General features: G+C 44.6%; 1 protein-coding gene across 1 annotated transcript in view; it reads left to right on the top strand.

Moving 5' to 3' along the window:
• MNAT1 (MNAT1 component of CDK activating kinase) overlaps positions 1-16,165 on the top strand; it is a 120,454-nt gene that overhangs the window by 102,899 nt on the left and 1,390 nt on the right. The gene's annotated exons all lie outside the window — the stretch shown is intronic.

Genomic DNA, 16,165 nt, shown 5'->3' on the forward strand with positions numbered 1-16,165 from the left:
GACTGGTGATGCCTCAGGTTTTAACGTTTACATTTTTCAGATTCTGTGCTCCTCTAGTGTGTACTTCTGAGCTTCATATTAGGGGATGGTGAGCTCTCTTCACAGAGTAGGGAGACAAAACAATTCCTTCTCTAGCTGGGGATCCAGAGACAAATGATCCAAATCTCAGGCCCAAGAGCACAAACAACGTGGACAAAAGAGAGAAAAACAAGAAGGATGGGACTTCATATTCTAAAGCTATAATTGGACAATTAACTCCAATGTGCAAATGGAGCAGAATTTTTGAAAGTGTGTGACTCTGTGACCTGTTGTCCGTTTTGTGACCATTTTGGTTCATTTTGGGTGCAGCCATGGCTGGGCTCTTGTGCTGCCCAAGGTGGATCCATTAAGGCCTTCTAATAAATCCCTGCTTCATTCTTTAACCCTGTCCAGCCTCTGCTCTAGGTCAGCCTTCACAAGGCATCAGTTCAGTATCTTTTGTGTGAGGTGAAACCGAGGGAACCTTCAGTCTGGAGAAGAAAAGGCTTGGAAGGACCCTGTTGGTGTGCGTGAATACCTGAGGGAGGGCAGGGAGTGAAGGGGACAGAGCCAGGTGCTCCTCAGTGATCCCAGTGAGAGGACAAGGTGTCATGGACACAAATGGAAATATATGGAATTCCACTGGAATGCATTTGCTGCAAGGGAGGTCAAACTGGGGCAGGTTATCCAGGTAGTTTCTGGAATGTTCCTCATTGCAGATATTAAAGCTTGACTGGGTACAGCCCTGGGCAGTGTGCCTGAGCTGACCCTGCTGAGCAGGGAGGATGCACCAAGTGTCCCTGTGTCCCTTCCAGCCTCAGCCTTCTCAGTGTCACTGTCCTTCTCTGATTCCATGGAAAGGTGAGAAGATTTCACTAAATAATCTCAGCAACAAGATATGTAAAATGATACTTTAAAATAAAGAGATTATTTATTTAAAATTGATGACTTCTAGAGCAGAATTCACTAGGAAGTGTCTTTTTTGTCTGCAGGCTGCCTTCATCTTCTTAGCTCCTTTTTCCAGAGGTCTCAGAGGTTGCTCCATCAGTTTCTAAAGTGGGGTGTTGGATGCTGAGGCTGGAGTTGCCATCAGGTGTGGGCTTGGTGGCATGAAATGAGTGGAGCTGCCTTGGTGTGAGACATGATGAGTGGTACAGCTGTGTCACCCTGAGATTTCAGAGGTGACCAAGTGTTAAACTGCCTTTGTGTTCCTGCATCCCCCTGCCAATTTTGTTCTTTCACCACTGAATTTAAACTCTGCAGGAAAAAACACTGAAGTACAAAGGTGCATCTGCTCATAAAAGAGGAGCAAAGGTGCATTTTCTGCTCATAGAAGAGGAGCAGATTGTCAGTGTCCTGCTGCTCCCTGGGGTGCTCAGGCTGCCATGCACTCACTCCCTTGTCTCCTCCTGGACAGGGATGGCTGGCATGGAGGGGGTGTGAGCCTCACCCAGCTTTCCTTAGCTGGACTGTTAAACACCTTTCTCTAGCTCTCACTCAGGGTGTGCTACTGAGCTTGCATGATGCCAACCAGATAAAAATTCAATTGTCTGTAGCAAACACAGCAAATGGCATCACTTTGTTGTAGCAAAGAGCAAAGTGTTTGCTGAGCCTTTGATCTCTAAAGTGCTCTGATGTGGTGAGGTCATGTTGAGGAAGCACTAACAGGCCTTTCCTTGAATTTTGTACGTAAAAGGGAGAAGGGAAAATGGAATTGAATGTGTGCTTATTGTGATAATTAATTTCAATCAACAATTTGCTTTTCAAAGTTCCTGCACAGGACTTGGTATTGGAATGGGACATTGGCAAATGACTTTATTAGTTTTTATTGAAAATTAATATGTCTGTCAGCTTTTCAGTGCAGGGCTCATTTTGCTCTTCAGATCAGTAAGACTGCTGGCTTCCCTTTCAAAACTAATTTTCTTTATTGGTATATTTGCTTATGTGTCTTTAATCCTTCCAGTTACTGTTTTAGAAGATGTGGGAAGGGGAAGAACACTTGGTCCCTGAAGGTTGCTGTGAGCCAGCCACTGCTGGTATGAATGAAATATTTTCATACAGCATAAAACTTTATCTCAAAGAAAGTCTTGAGAAGTTAAAATAATGGTAAATGTTCTCTAGACTAACTCTTGCAGGGGCTAAATAGCCTGGCCTTGCTCCAGGAAGGCACTTAACAATGTGCTTAACTTTAAGCACATTGAATATTCTTCCTGGCATGAGGGAAAAATCAATGAGGCTGCTCACATGCTTAAAATAAGACATGTGCTTAAGTGTCTTTCTGGAGCTCAGCCAGAGCATTCAGCCTGTGAGATGGGCTGAATTCTAACTGTGGGCAAAAGGCAGTAGTGTTTCATTTTGCTTGTCTTGTGCCTTTCTGAAGAATGCATTGATATTGTCTGTGTTTATTTTAATTGGCCTCCATTTCCCATCTAAGCCCTACCAACTCCAAGGCTCTGGGAGTAAAATAGATGTGCAACTTAGGGCTGTCAAACAGCTTGTCAGGGGTAGTACTTAGACTGTATATATTGCTCTAGAGCAGGAACTGAACTTCAGAAAAGCTGGGAAAAGATGAGGTGAAACATGATTGTTTTCTTTGGTAGCCAAGGTTTTAATATGGAGAAAAAACGGAGAGGAGAGGAGAGAAGGGCTGGTGACACGTCACACCTTTTCAGTTAACATAGTTGCTTCTTAGGAAACATTAAAGAATGCAGACAGATGCATTAATAATCTGCTGGCAGTGGCTGTAGCCTTGGCAAGTCAGCTTTCCTACTTACTATTGATTTTTCTGACTCTCAGGCAGCAATTTGCAATGGGTGGTGTGATCCCTTACCCTCAAAATGGGCAGGGAGAGGAGCTGTCACAGCCAAAATAATTTTTACTTTCTAACCAACCCCTCCTGTTTCTTCAACAGCATCTTTTCCTGCTTAGGTGACAATTTCCACTGCTGACAACTGTGAATGATAAAATATACTATATTTAAACACAAACAGCCTCCATGGCTGGAGGTGCAAAATAACCCTGCAGGATGCACTGAGCCCTGTGCTGGCACCAGGGGAAGCACCCCTCAAATGCTCTAAGTCTGGGGTTTTACTGCTTGGAAGTGGAAAAGCAGTGCAGCCATGGGCATCTCAGAGAAATCTTTGCTGTCAGCTCAAACTTGCACATCTGAGGAGGCAGAAATGTCATTCTCCCCCTGCTGCCTTTTGTTTTTCAGCATTTAGACAGCGCTTGGCTTTTGCTTTCCCTCTCTGTGTTTGCAGCTTCCTCCCAACATCACCAGGGCAGGGGATGGATTTGATTTCTAGAGGATGAGACAGAAACCTGGAGCAGCTGGAAAGAGAGTGGCCAGAATAAAGAAAATGGAGCATAGATGTTTTTTAAAGGGTTAAATATGTAAAACTAGAAATAAGCAGTTTAATTTTTTGTGTTGTTGCAAAAGTATTCCTGAAAATGCACCTCCATGAGGGAGCAGCTGCCATTTTTATCAGATCTTTCCCACATTGAGTCTTGAGCAGTTTGGAATGAGTTTGTAGGTTGTTGTTTTTCTTTCAGCTGCAGAAATGTGTTTGCAGAAATGTATAGCACTGCAGGCTGCATTTCAAGTTTGCTTCAAGGTAAATCACAGTGTGTGTTTTTCTGGTGTACTTGCCCTAGTGACCATTTATTTCTTTAAACAGTGAAATTCTTTTTAATTATGTACAAGTTTAATAGAATCAGCTGTCACATACAGAATTTCATCTGAATTGGGTAGGATGTGATTAAAGGTCCAGGTTTAGAGTGTGTATTCACATTCTGGGATAGCTTAAATGGTGAAATAATGTGCATTAGGGATATCAGAGCCAGAATTAGCACTGGAAGAGTGGATGGAAAAGGGGATCTTAGAGCTGTTTTGCTTTCAGCTGTTTTCTCCTTAGCTTTTCTAAAACCAAGCTCCAGTAGCTCTGGGAGTGTATCTGTCTGCAGGTGTCTTCAATGTGACAGAGCCTTCTGCCACCTAGTGTTACTGGGAGCTCTGCTCAGCAGGAGAATTTGTTAAATGTCATTTTTAGTAGCAATCCCCACTGATTCCTGGGCACTTTCTGTGAATGTTTAAAAAGGCACTTTCTGCACCAGTTCCAGAACCAGTTCAGTCAGCAGGCACAACTTCTTTGGAGACAGATTTTGGGGATGCAGTTTGCAAGTTGAGTCGAGTTGTTAACAAATAATCCATGGAGAATTTCTGCAGTTGTGGATGTCACTGCTCTGTAACAACTCTGTTGGTATTTTCCAAGTGAAACTAAGGGCTCCTGCCTGACTCAGCACACTCCTGTTTGATATCTGTGCTTCTGCTGTTCCAGGATATTGGATTAGTCTGAAAGCAACAGAAAATTAAAATTAATTCAACAGAAATCATATAAAAATGGTTCAATTTAGACACTTAACTCATTGTCTTTTTAGAAGAGTAAAATGAAGATCTCCTATCATCACTGCATTTTTCCCCTCTAGAAATTCTACCAAGGCACAATAGAGAAGGACAATAAAATCCAGAGAATTTCACCCAGATTTCACAATAGAATTGTTAAGCTGTTAAAACAGAAAAATAGCCTTAATGATGCTTTATATTTAAGCCAAATAATAACAGCTCCTACCATATGCTGACAGATAGGAGGAAATTGCCTAGCATTGAAGGAGTGTTTTTTCCCCCTTCATTCCCCCTGTAAAAAAATATTTTCAGGAGAGCAGAGCAGCTTTTCCCTCCTCCTTCCCCACCCGTGAGTGCCCCATGCCAGAGTGGGGCAGCTCCTTTGCAGGGAGGGTTGGAGAGCTCAGCCCAAAGGCTGCTCCTGCCTGGGGCAGATGTTTCTCATCCTTCAGCCATCCCTGGTGTGAGGAGAAGCCTCTCCCTGAGCTCCTGCCCTCTCTGCTCCCTCCCACCTCTGCCAATCCTTCCTGGGGAGCCAAGGCCAGCCTGGCTGGGAGCTGCAAACCTGATCCCAGCAGCAGCAGAACCTCAGGAGGCTCAGGGGCTCTGCATTACAGCACAAGGCAGCTGCAAGGGAAATCCACCTGGTTTTCACCTTCTTCTGACCTCAACCATCTCATCTTCTTTAAATACTGTCATTCAAACTGCAACATTTGCTTTCAACAATTACACTTTCCACATTTTGCCTAAAGAAAATAACTTTGGGTTCTTATTAGCTGAAATGAATAACCAAGAGTTCATAGTTTTTCATTTGAGATAATTATTAGGTTTGGCAGCTTACTTATCTGATCAGTATCAGCAGCTAAAAACCCTCTAGAAATTCTTGTGCTATTTTGAGTCATATTAAGCTGGAATTGCCATATGATGTGAATTCATTGCTACTCAGAACAGAGGATGCTGTGTCACAGTGAAAACAGAACTGACTTTCTGCCTGAGGAAATTGTATTTCAAAGCTGAGGTTATAGCCACTTTTTCTGTGTTGATAGGATGTTTTTCTGCCAGCAGTCCTTTGGGGGCAAAGCCTTTTGCCATGCCTGATTCACCCAGGAGCTCTGTTCTTCCCTGCTGGACTAAAGCAAGTCCTTAAATGCAAGAAAAACTTGAAAAGCATTGGGTCAGTTCTTTTTCCAGCCTTGAGCATGAAATCCAGGTCCTTGCCAACACTCCTGGGGCTAAAATATCTCCTGTGTGCTTGGAGCCACCCTGGACTCTGCAGCTGTGCCCTGAGCTAGTGAGTGGCATCCCTGTGTCCATGGCAGGGGTTGGAACTGGGTGATCTTTAATGTCTCTTCCATCCCAATCATTCTGTGATTCTGTGATACAATCACTGCTGTCCTCCTCTGTTGCCTCAGAGCTGAGCACCAAGCAAAATGTGCTGAAAAGAGGGAGAAAAAAGTGTCTGTGCACCTCCAGCCTCCTTCTGTAGGTGTTCCTGAGTGCTCTGTTCTGAAAGGCTCCCTTTGCCTACAGATGCATAATTTACATGGAAGCTGGAGGAAATCTCTTTCATGTAGCTCTCCCAGAGCCCCAGTTCATCAATATGGATCTGTGGCAGTGTGCTGGGGGATTCATGGGGCTCTGTGGGGTGTGTGGAACATGGAAAAAAGGCAGAGCAGGAGGAACAGGAGGGAGTTTTTATCCTAAAAGAAGAGTTTGTGTGTCCAAAAGAAGTGTCTTTCAGAATAAAAGCTGTGTTCTCCCTTCTTGCCTGTATTCCCAGAGTCCAGCCCAGGGAAGAAAAGACACAGTGGTATCTTTAAAACTGAACTTGCCCTGTCCTTACATAAAAAAAGATAAGTCCATGAAAACAGTCTTGACTTAGGTAGAAAATTACAGAACAGTGGTTGGCTTCTTCAGAGTTATAATATATATTTAAACACATCCATGTTCTTCTTGTGCCCTTTGTTCTAAACACAGTGTGTGGGAGGAAGAGTGGAGTTGGAGAACAGTGGGAAAGGTGAAGGATTTGGAGATCAGTCTGTGCCAGAACATTTCCACAACACATTAAAAAGAGAGCTGCTTTGCAATTACAGAAATGGTGGCTTAATGGTTGTTTTACCCATTGAAAAGAAAAAAAAAATCCAATATCACAGCTGAGAAAAGGCCCTTGTGTTCAAGGACATTCTTCCTGGGGTCAAGGATGAGTAGAGCCTGATTTAATCAGGGACTACATGCAATTGCAGTGCTGTGAGTGCAATCCATGCCAGTCCTGCAGTGCTGTGCAAGCTGAGCAGAACCTGATTTAGTCAGGGACAAAGTGCAGCTCCAATGCAATCTCTCCAGCCCTGCAGCCCAGTGTGCAGTCTGGGCACTGCAGTGTCCTTGTGCTCTATGGGGCCACTCAGTGTCACTGTCATATTCCTGAAAAATCCCTTTGCCAGGACTTCTTCTCCTGGGAAGATAAGAAGCCTCAGAGAAAAACCAATATTATCTCATTTGCTTCTCCCTGTTTTGCTGCTATGGAAAGTGGCTGGAGATTGCTTACCAACAGGTGCATGTTTGATTGGTTTCATGGGAATTGTTTTTACTTACTGACCAATCACCACCAGCTGTGTCAGACTCTGAGGAGTCAGTCACAAGTTTTTCATTCTCATTCTTGGTAACCTTCTGTCTGTATCCTTTATTCTTTTGCATAGTTTTAGTATAACATATACAATATAATACAATGTAGAATAGAATAGAATAGAATAATAAATTACCCTTCTAAGAACATGGAGTCAGATTGAGCCCTGCAAATACCACACCTCAGGGCTGCTCAGCTGCTGCCCTTGCAGCTGTTGGAGTATCAGTGCTACGATGCCCAATGGGCAGGAAGAATGATGTGAAGAACTTCATGACATTAGAAGCTTAATTAATTACTTTATTATACTATATTATACTGTATTACAGAATATTACACAACAAGACCTATCACTAACTTACTCATGACTGTCTCCAGACTGACAGTCCACACATCCTGGACCTGATAGGCTAATTAACATAAACAATCTCTACCAGAATCCAGTTTCTAAATTCTTTCAGGTAAACAACCTTCCCAACACATTCTACCATGTGCAAGCCCCAGGAGCAGCAAGTGAGAGAAGAATTATTTTGATCATTCTCCTCTCTGTTCAGAGGGCACGTGAACAGCACCCTGGAGCACTTTCAGTGGGGGTGATTGATTTAGTGGATGTGGAAGTGCAGGGCTGGAAACCTGAGCGAGGAGAAGGCCTTGGTGCTGGGCAGGGTGATGAGAGCACCGACAGCTGGCGGGTGACCCCGGGCTGGTGACAAATGGGGCACCAGGTGCCCCTGCCCATCCCGGCCCGCTGCGGTTACGGAAGCGGCTGGCGCTGAAGGAAGGCTTCCTGTGAGCACGGCTCCAGAAATAAACACTGACCTCTGGGACAGCTGGGTGCACGGGGGTGAGCAATCCAGCAGCTCTCTGGGGAGGAGCTGAAGCAGAAATCCTTGCAGTTTAAAGGGAAAAAGGAATTAATCCCGATGGTAGTGGCTGTGCGTGTTTTGGAGCTGGCAGGAACGTGTGGTGTGGAGAGGCGTGGGTGAGCAACAAGAAGGGAAATGTTTACACAGCACGGTCAGTGGTGGCTCTTTGACATGTGTGGAGCCATCAAACAACTAAATACTTCACTGTGAGGAAAATGAGATGTGAGGAAGCCCCCCAATAATCAAAGAAAGAGAAGCCAACATAGAATTTATATAAAATATGCATTATAGAACTGAAACATGTGACCAAAAAGAACTTGCATAGCCTTTAGTTTTCCTTTGCTTGCAAAGAATCTGTATATTTGCAGGTTCTGCTTTCCATTTCCTGTTTTTATTTTAAAATAGGCAGTTGTGTGCTAAAATGGGGAGAACTTTCAGATAATCCTTGTCTGAATCCACCCTGCAGCAGCACAGGAACCTGTAACCCACATTGCCTCAGACCTGCCAGGATGTTCCTCCTTTCTTCTTTAGTGGGGCTGTGATGTGTTTTAACAGCTTCAGGGCTGTTTGTTTTTCTTTTCAACTAAAAAATCCCCAACAAAACAAGATGACCTCTGTCATCACTTTAACTTTGAAACTGTGTTCAAGATTTCCCACATTAGCTCAGCACCACTGAGTGCTCCAAAGACAGCACTGGCTGCTCTCTTGCCCTGGTATTCACATTTTCTAAGGCTGGAACTGTTACACCTCTTCTGAAGTGATGCTGCCTGATGAAATATTAAGACAAGCTGATTAAATGCAGCATTTGATTATTATCAAAGGGAATATGCAGACACCCACTGTGAATTCTGGCCTCATATGAGGGGCAAAATGTGTTTCTCAAACATGCACTGGATTTACACGGGGGAATTCTTGTTGAATGTGAATCTCTAGCTTGGATAACTCCCCAGTGACAAGAGAGGTTTATTTAACTTGTTAATATTTGTAACATCTCCAGGTGTAATGGGATTTACAGCTCCTTTTGAAGATGGAAATAGGTCACTTGCACCATGTAAGGGGTTTATGTCCCATTTCAAAGTAGTTTTTATATCTACAGGTTACAGTGCTTTAAGTTGGTAATCTCAAAGTCTGTGGTCCATTGTACTTGGAGTTTCTAGACTTTTCTACATAAAATAGCTGTATTCAGGTGGTGCCTTCGTGGGTAGGGCCCTGCAGTGGGACTGGAATTGTCCAAATCTCATTTTTCTGGCAGTGCCTGCAGGTCCTGGCCCAGGGCTGCATCCAGCCTGCACAGAGGAAATGTGCAAAATGCATATCAGGGCAGAGGAGTACAAAGCTTCCTTTATTCTATAAAATCTTTTTCATCATTAGTTTCCTGTCTTTACACTTTAAACCATCCACTTCTTTTAAAATTATATCAGTTTCTGGGAGGCGGAAGGCATTGCTCCTTTTCCTTTGATCTCCATTTCTCTGTAGCTTTTCATCTTACCTCAAGGCAACAGCACTGGCTTCTCAGTTACTCCAAAAGCAAATGTTTATGTGTTAAATAAATGCAAGTACCTGAGTCTGGTCTCACATCTATTTAAAAACCAGGGCAGCAGTAGAATTGCAGTGCTGGGAAAATGCTGGAGAACCAGGTGCTCTCTAAAACTTTTCTTCTTTTAAAACTCTTTCTGCAAGTAGAAGAGCTGGGTTTTTATGAGGAGCACTGAAGGTGTATTTTGAGGTAGCTGTCATAAAGAATTCCAGTCCCCAGTGGATTAGCTTTGCAGTGGAAATGGTTGGTCTCTGGGCTCTGGATTTCATCACAAAAAGAGGAAGTTTTCAGGGAAAGTAGTATGGGAAAATCTGATTCTGTTCCCTTCCCCCACCCAGGAGGGCTTCTGTGACTTTGGGCCTTTGCATTTAAAGGTTTTTCTACTCCAAGGTTCATGACTGCACTCACCAGTTCAGCTGTCACCTGTAATAAACTCTCAGATGGGTCATTAGATCTATCTTACAGGTCATGAATGGGTTTCACCATCAACAGAGGAACAGTTTATGTGAAACATGAAATTAAAGTGCTGTAGTTTTTGCTTTAAACCCTCAGAAATTCCATTATTGGTCACTGCAGCAGCTGACTGGGAGGGAGCTCTGAGCCCAGGGTGCTGCTGGGGCACTGCTGCAGCAGGACAATGGTGGCTTTGGGTTTCCAGGATCCAAAAGGTTTGTCCTTTATAGAAAGGACATTATAAAGGAGAAGAGCATGGGGGAATAACTCAGCACTAGTTTCTACCTTTGGAGTCAGAACTGGCTTATCAGCAACAGCTGTTTCACACCTAATATCACATTTTGAGGCTCTTTTTACCTCTTTCAGTGTCTGGTAGCAGAACTGTGTCCTGTTCCATCTTAGCTAGGTGTGCTCTGGCAGACCTGCTTTGTTTTCATTTTAAAGGACTTTGTTTCACCACACACAGTTTACACACAGTCCTGCCCTGAGAAAACCCTGACAGTGCTTGAAACAAATTGCTGTTTAGAAAAAGCAGATGGAAGAGGTTAAAAAGAAGCACTAGGAGTCCTCTATTCCTTCTATTGATTTGCTGGGCTGGGGCATTTCCTGTCTTTTCTACTGGGAAAGTTTATTTCTGGTAGAACAGAGTTCTTCACTCAGAAAACCTAAAACTTCTTGGAGCTTTAACTCATAATTATATTTTTTTTCTTAATCCTTAACTGTAGCAAAAAGAGATCATTAGAGACAGAAGGCATCTGCTTTTGCAGAATTTCTTGCAAGATGAAGGCAGTAAATTTCCTTGCTGGAAATCAGGATTGTGATGAGTAAGCAATGGTTCTGCAGCAGGTTCCTGGGGCAGGGTGAGGGAAATGGGCTGAGCAAGTTTGGGGCATGGAGAAGGTCTGGCATCCATCTGACACCTCAGAGAGCACTTTCTGCTCCCTGAGCCCTCAGAAAGCAGCACAGGTTATTGATAATACCAAAGCAGCCTGGCTCAGTAAGCTGGGTGTGCTCAGCACTGCTGTCTGCAGGTGGGGCTGCAGGGGTGGTGCCTGTGCTGGATCACTTGTCCTGGGCAGGAATTCATAGCAGCCAAAACTGGTGTGCTGTTTAGAGTGACTGTTCCTTGTACCCCTGCACTGTGGGCTGTGTTCAGTCCATAAAGTGCCATAATCTGGGTGAAAATGTGTTTTTTATCTCTCTATTTGTGCCTCACCATGCTTAGCCCTGTTTTGACATCCACACTTAATACTGTGATTGTATACAGAAAAGCATTGAAAAAAAACCCAAACAAATAAGAGAACTCCTGCAGTGATTGCACCTATTAAGTGGATTTTCTCCCATTTGTCTGTGGGGTCTGGAGGTGGAAGAGAGGAGTGCCAGGGCTGGCAGTGTGACCCTGGGCAGGGAGGAGTTGGGTTGGGCTCATGGGGAGCCCTGGCTGAGCTCATGGCTGTGGCAAACTTGAATTCTGTGTTCAGCAGGAGCTTCTGAGACCAGTCACAGCTGGTGGGTTTAACATCTAAATTCAATCTTACTGCCCAAGTAGTGCCTGCTAAAATGGGTGAAAATCTGCTTGTTTGGTTTTTTTAATTTGAGGATCAGGCTTGTAGCTACTCCCTGGAAGGGTGAATTGCTATTCTGGGTTTGAGTACCAGCTTTGTGCCTTGTGGTTTTGCCCTGCCTCAGTCGTATTAATCTGAGAGAGGGAGAACCACACCACATTTGAATATCACCAATGCATTTCCTGGGGGTATTTAGTGGAGAACAGCAATGAGCTGGGCTCATTTTATAAACAAATCCTGTTTGGCTGCAAGGACTGCCTGTGGTAGAGCTGAGCAGGGAGCTCAGTTTGTACCTGCCCAGGGATGGAGAGCAACCCAGGGCACACACTGCTCAGCATTCCAGGCCAGACACTGTCCAGCTCCTTCTGTGCTCTGTCCTCTGATGGGATCCAGTCCCTGTAGCTCCTCTGAGCAACTCAGCAATAGTTCATCCCAGGGATTGGTAAATCTGGTGGAAATGTCTCCAGAAAGGCTCAGGAATGCAGCAGCCTATGCTATTGCCTTCCTAGTGCTTCACAGTTTTCCAGACTGGAGTATTTTGCTTGCTTCATGCAACCACTATTTATGATTTAAATGATGAATCTGGAAAATTTCCCAGATCTAATGTCTGCCCCATTACTTTATGTCTTGGATGCTGCAGATAATCAGATGAGCAGTAAATCTACTCTGTGGAATAGAATGAAATTATTTCCTTTTTTTTTCCCTCTGTCAAACAACCTGTGAATGATTTTTCTTTTCTTCACTCCGATTAAATACCTAATAGGTAAAAAAAATCTGCGTGCCAAATTCAGAGTTATTCCATCTGTATCTCTAAATGATGCATCTGCAGGAACACCCCTGGGAGTGCGTTTATCTCAGGTGGCAGGAAAGATTGTGTGAAATAATCCCTAGCACTGGTACTTTCATACTCTGGGGTGGTTTGGGGTTGTTGGTTTGTGTTTGGTTCTCTTTCTTTGTTTAGGTGAGCATTTTAAGCTTTGTTTGGTTTTTGGTTGTGTTTATTTTAGCCAGGTTTGATTGTGCTGTTTCTCCACTCTCTCTGATTGTTCCTGACGTTTTTCCTGAATTTCTCTGGAGCAAGCCCACCCTGCTGAGCAGTGAGGGGATGTTTGCCAGTGGCCCAGGTGCTGCAGAGCTGCTCTTGGGTGCTCTGGCTCTCAGGAACAGCAGTGCAGGGGCTCTGGGGCCACACTGAGCCCAGGCAGCTCTCACAGTCCTGCCCTGGTGAAGTGGTTGTGACACAGCCTTGGGAGAAGAGAAAACATGAAGAAAACCCCTCCCAAGAGCAATCAGCTTGATTCTGAGCCTCCAGAATGAGTGTGAATTACACCTCTTCTCTTGAAAACAAGATGGGGGTTTTTTTGTTTGTTTTTTTTTTTTTTTTCCTCCCACCCCTTCCAAGGTGATGAGAAACTGAAGGTCAGCAATGAGCCCCCCAAGGCTCATGAAGAACAAAATATGATGTGTTTGGACTGATGTGAAAGCTTCATGGGGAAGATCAACATGCAAAGGCTGCAGCCAAGGAAAGGGGGCTTGTTTGGGCACAGGCATTGCTGGGAATGGGAAGTGTGAAATGCTGGGGCAGGGAACACACAGCCCTTCAGCCCTGCTCAAAAATAATAGTGCAGGCTTTTTTTAACTTCAGAGTTTAGTCTGCCCTCAGTAAAAACAAGTTACATTAAAAAACTGCGCACCAGAAAAAGCAAACCTCTTTTTCCTGGTCTCTGCTTATAAGATTTACAGGTACTTAAAATAAACCTATGAAAAACAGACCCAGTGTGCTGGAATTTGCTAACTAGTGAGAGCAATTACCTCCAGGTCCCAGGACCTAACGGAGCTCGGCTTTTTGGAAATAAAACTTGGCAAGCCCTTCTTCCTGCTGCTGTTGTAAAGGTGTACATGAAAAGATGTGCTGACCTCTGCCAGAAACCCCAGGAATCCAGTTCAGAGAGATTCTCCTGTGGAGGGGATGGCTGGGATCAGGCAGCACAGATGGGGAAAAGGCAGCAAAAAGCATTCACTGCTCATTGTGTGGCTTCGGCGTGGCAGATTCTTTGCAATTGCCTGGTGTACCACAGTAATTAAATGGGTCAAGAGCAGTAAGTTCAGATACTTAACAAGAAAATAAAGACCTCACTTGACAGCCAGCAGCAGGCCGTGCTTGTTTCACAGGAGTAAGGAGAATTAGGGCAGGTTGTGCTGTAAAAGTCGATGGGAGCCTTTTTGGCAATGAGTTTGTATTGCTGCAGAGATCACCTCCCAATTAACTGTAAGTGCTGCAGTGGCTGAAGTCAGGTTGTCTTATGAAACTAATGCTCCAATTTCAGATGTCCTAGAAAAAGGGAAACAATAGACTCTGTTTTTCTCCTTTCAGTGATATATAAGTAAGGGAAGATAAGAAAAGTAATGAGAAAGACACAACCAACCTTTGTTAATACTGAAATGTAAAATACTCCCATTTTCACTGGACTGAGGGGAAAATGAAGTTGTGCAATGAAATAAATATGATAGAAGTGAAATTCAAGATGGGAACTGATTTTTCTAAGACTGTCTGTTTTGGAGGGTAGAGGTAGTTTCACAGCAGCATTTTGAAGGAAATTATTTGTTGTTGTCAGTGCCCATCATTCCTGGCTGGGGAAAGGAGCTCCTGTTTCCCACAGCAGTTTTAAAAGTCCTTTGGGAAGGATGAGATCTTCCTCTTAAAATATTAAGGGACAAGAAACAAGAATCTTAAGAAAAAAATGAAAACCCATAAAATGTGTTCTCCCAAACCAGGAGCTCTCTGCAGACCACCCCCCCTTGCAAATTAAGAGATGGGACCAGCTTTGTTGCTGTGTTTGTAAATTCTTTTGGACTGAGCACTATTAAAAGGGTTTATTTTATTATTACTTTGTGCTCTCCTGCCTGTGTCTGTGCTGATGGGAACCAATGTCTGGCAGTGAGGGCCAGATTCTGTCACAGCTTGGTACAAAACACCTCAGCTCAGTCACAGGAGGTAAATTCAGTCTCAGCTTCAGCATCTCACCAAGAATCCCTCAGAAACATTGCTCATGTCTGTGCATTGTGGTTATTAGGTGCAAGAAATACAGTTTTTAAAACTGTAATTAATCATTTCTCAGTAATCTCTTTTTCTATGCTTTTATGGCATCAATGGGTATGACTGTTTATTATGTCTTACCTATAAAATCTGACCTGTTTTATATACTCTTTATGGAAACAGTGTACAGTCATAAATTAAAAGATGCAACTGTTTTGGATATTTTACTGGTGGTCCTGTATTTTCCTGCCAAAAGTGCAGCTGTTTTAGGTTTCTTGGGATAACATTATAAAAGGCTGTGTGCGTTTTGCAAGTTTATGCTTGGATTGCCAAGCCAGAGGTGGAATGACTCAACCTTCCCAGGAGCAACATGTACCAAGTGAGGAATCCAAACAGCGCCTGGAGCGCCCCTGCGGAGAGCACTCGGTGTTTGTGGGGCTGTGTCTGATGGTCAGGGTGGGAGATGCTCCTTGTGCTGCTCCTGCCGGGCTCTGAGCTGTCTGTTTGATGGGCTTTGGTGCACAACTGGTGGAGAATCTGTCTTGGACGTGTCTCGTGGGGTGCAGGAGCTGTGGGGTGATGAAGCCATCCTGCAGCAGGAGCTCTGTGTGTGGCTGGGGTGGAGCCCTTGGAAGGAGCCAGGGGGAGCCAAGAGTGGCAGTGCCAGCACAGGCAGTGTTTGTGCTTCCATGTCAGCTCCTGCTTCCATGTCAGCTCCTGCTTCCATGTCAGTTTGTGCTTCCATATCAGCTCCTGCTTCCATGTCAGCTCCTGCTTCCATGTCAGTTTGTGCTTCCATGTCAGCTCCTGCTTCCATGTCAGTTTGTGCTTCCATGTCAGCTCCTGCTTCCATGTCAGCTCCTGCTTCCATGTCAGTTTGTGCTTCCATATCAACTCCTGCTTCCATGTCAGCTCCTGCTTCCATGTCAGCTTGTGCTTCCATGTCAGCTCCTGCTTCCTAATCAACTCCTGCTTCCATGTCAGTTTGTGCTTCCATGTCAGCTCCTGCTTCCATGTCAGCTCCTGCTTCCATGTCAGCTCCTGCTTCCATGTCAGCTCCTGCTTCCATGTCAGCTCCTGCTTCCATGTCAGCTTGTGCTTCCATATCAGCTCCTGCTTCCATGTCAGCTCCTGCCTCCATGTCAGCTTGTGCTTCCATGTCAGCTCCTGCTTTTATATCAACTCCTGCTTCCATGTCAGCTCCTGCTTCCATGTCAGTTTGTGCTTCCATGTCAGCTCCTGCTTCCATATCAGCTCCTGCTTCCATGTCAGTTTGTTGTTCCATATCAACTCTTGCTTCCATGTCAGTTTGTGCTTCCATATCAACTCCTGTTTCAGTGTCAACTCCTGCCTCCATGTCAGCTGAAGTTTCCATGTCAGTGCTCTGGAAGGTTTGGGGTAGAATTAGATGGCTCTGCAACTGGGTGATGATGATTAATTAATGGGGAAGTTTAGAGCCTTCTTTAGCCAAAGTGATGGTGGCCTCCCACAGATCTGATTCCCAGGGTCAGTGGGCTCCAGGCACAGGTAGCTCAAGGAAGCTCAGCCCTAAAGCAGCCAGCACCGTCAGCTTGGAGGAGTGTCTGGCATGAAGTGGCAGAGCTGAACCCCTCCTGGTGGTGTCCTTGTGTTGGCAGGGCCTGTGAGTGGGGCCATGAGCCACCCCA

Source organism: Zonotrichia leucophrys, chromosome 5 (assembly GCF_028769735.1).
Source record: "Zonotrichia leucophrys gambelii isolate GWCS_2022_RI chromosome 5, RI_Zleu_2.0, whole genome shotgun sequence".
In the NCBI taxonomy this organism is placed as follows: domain Eukaryota; kingdom Metazoa; phylum Chordata; class Aves; order Passeriformes; family Passerellidae; genus Zonotrichia; species Zonotrichia leucophrys.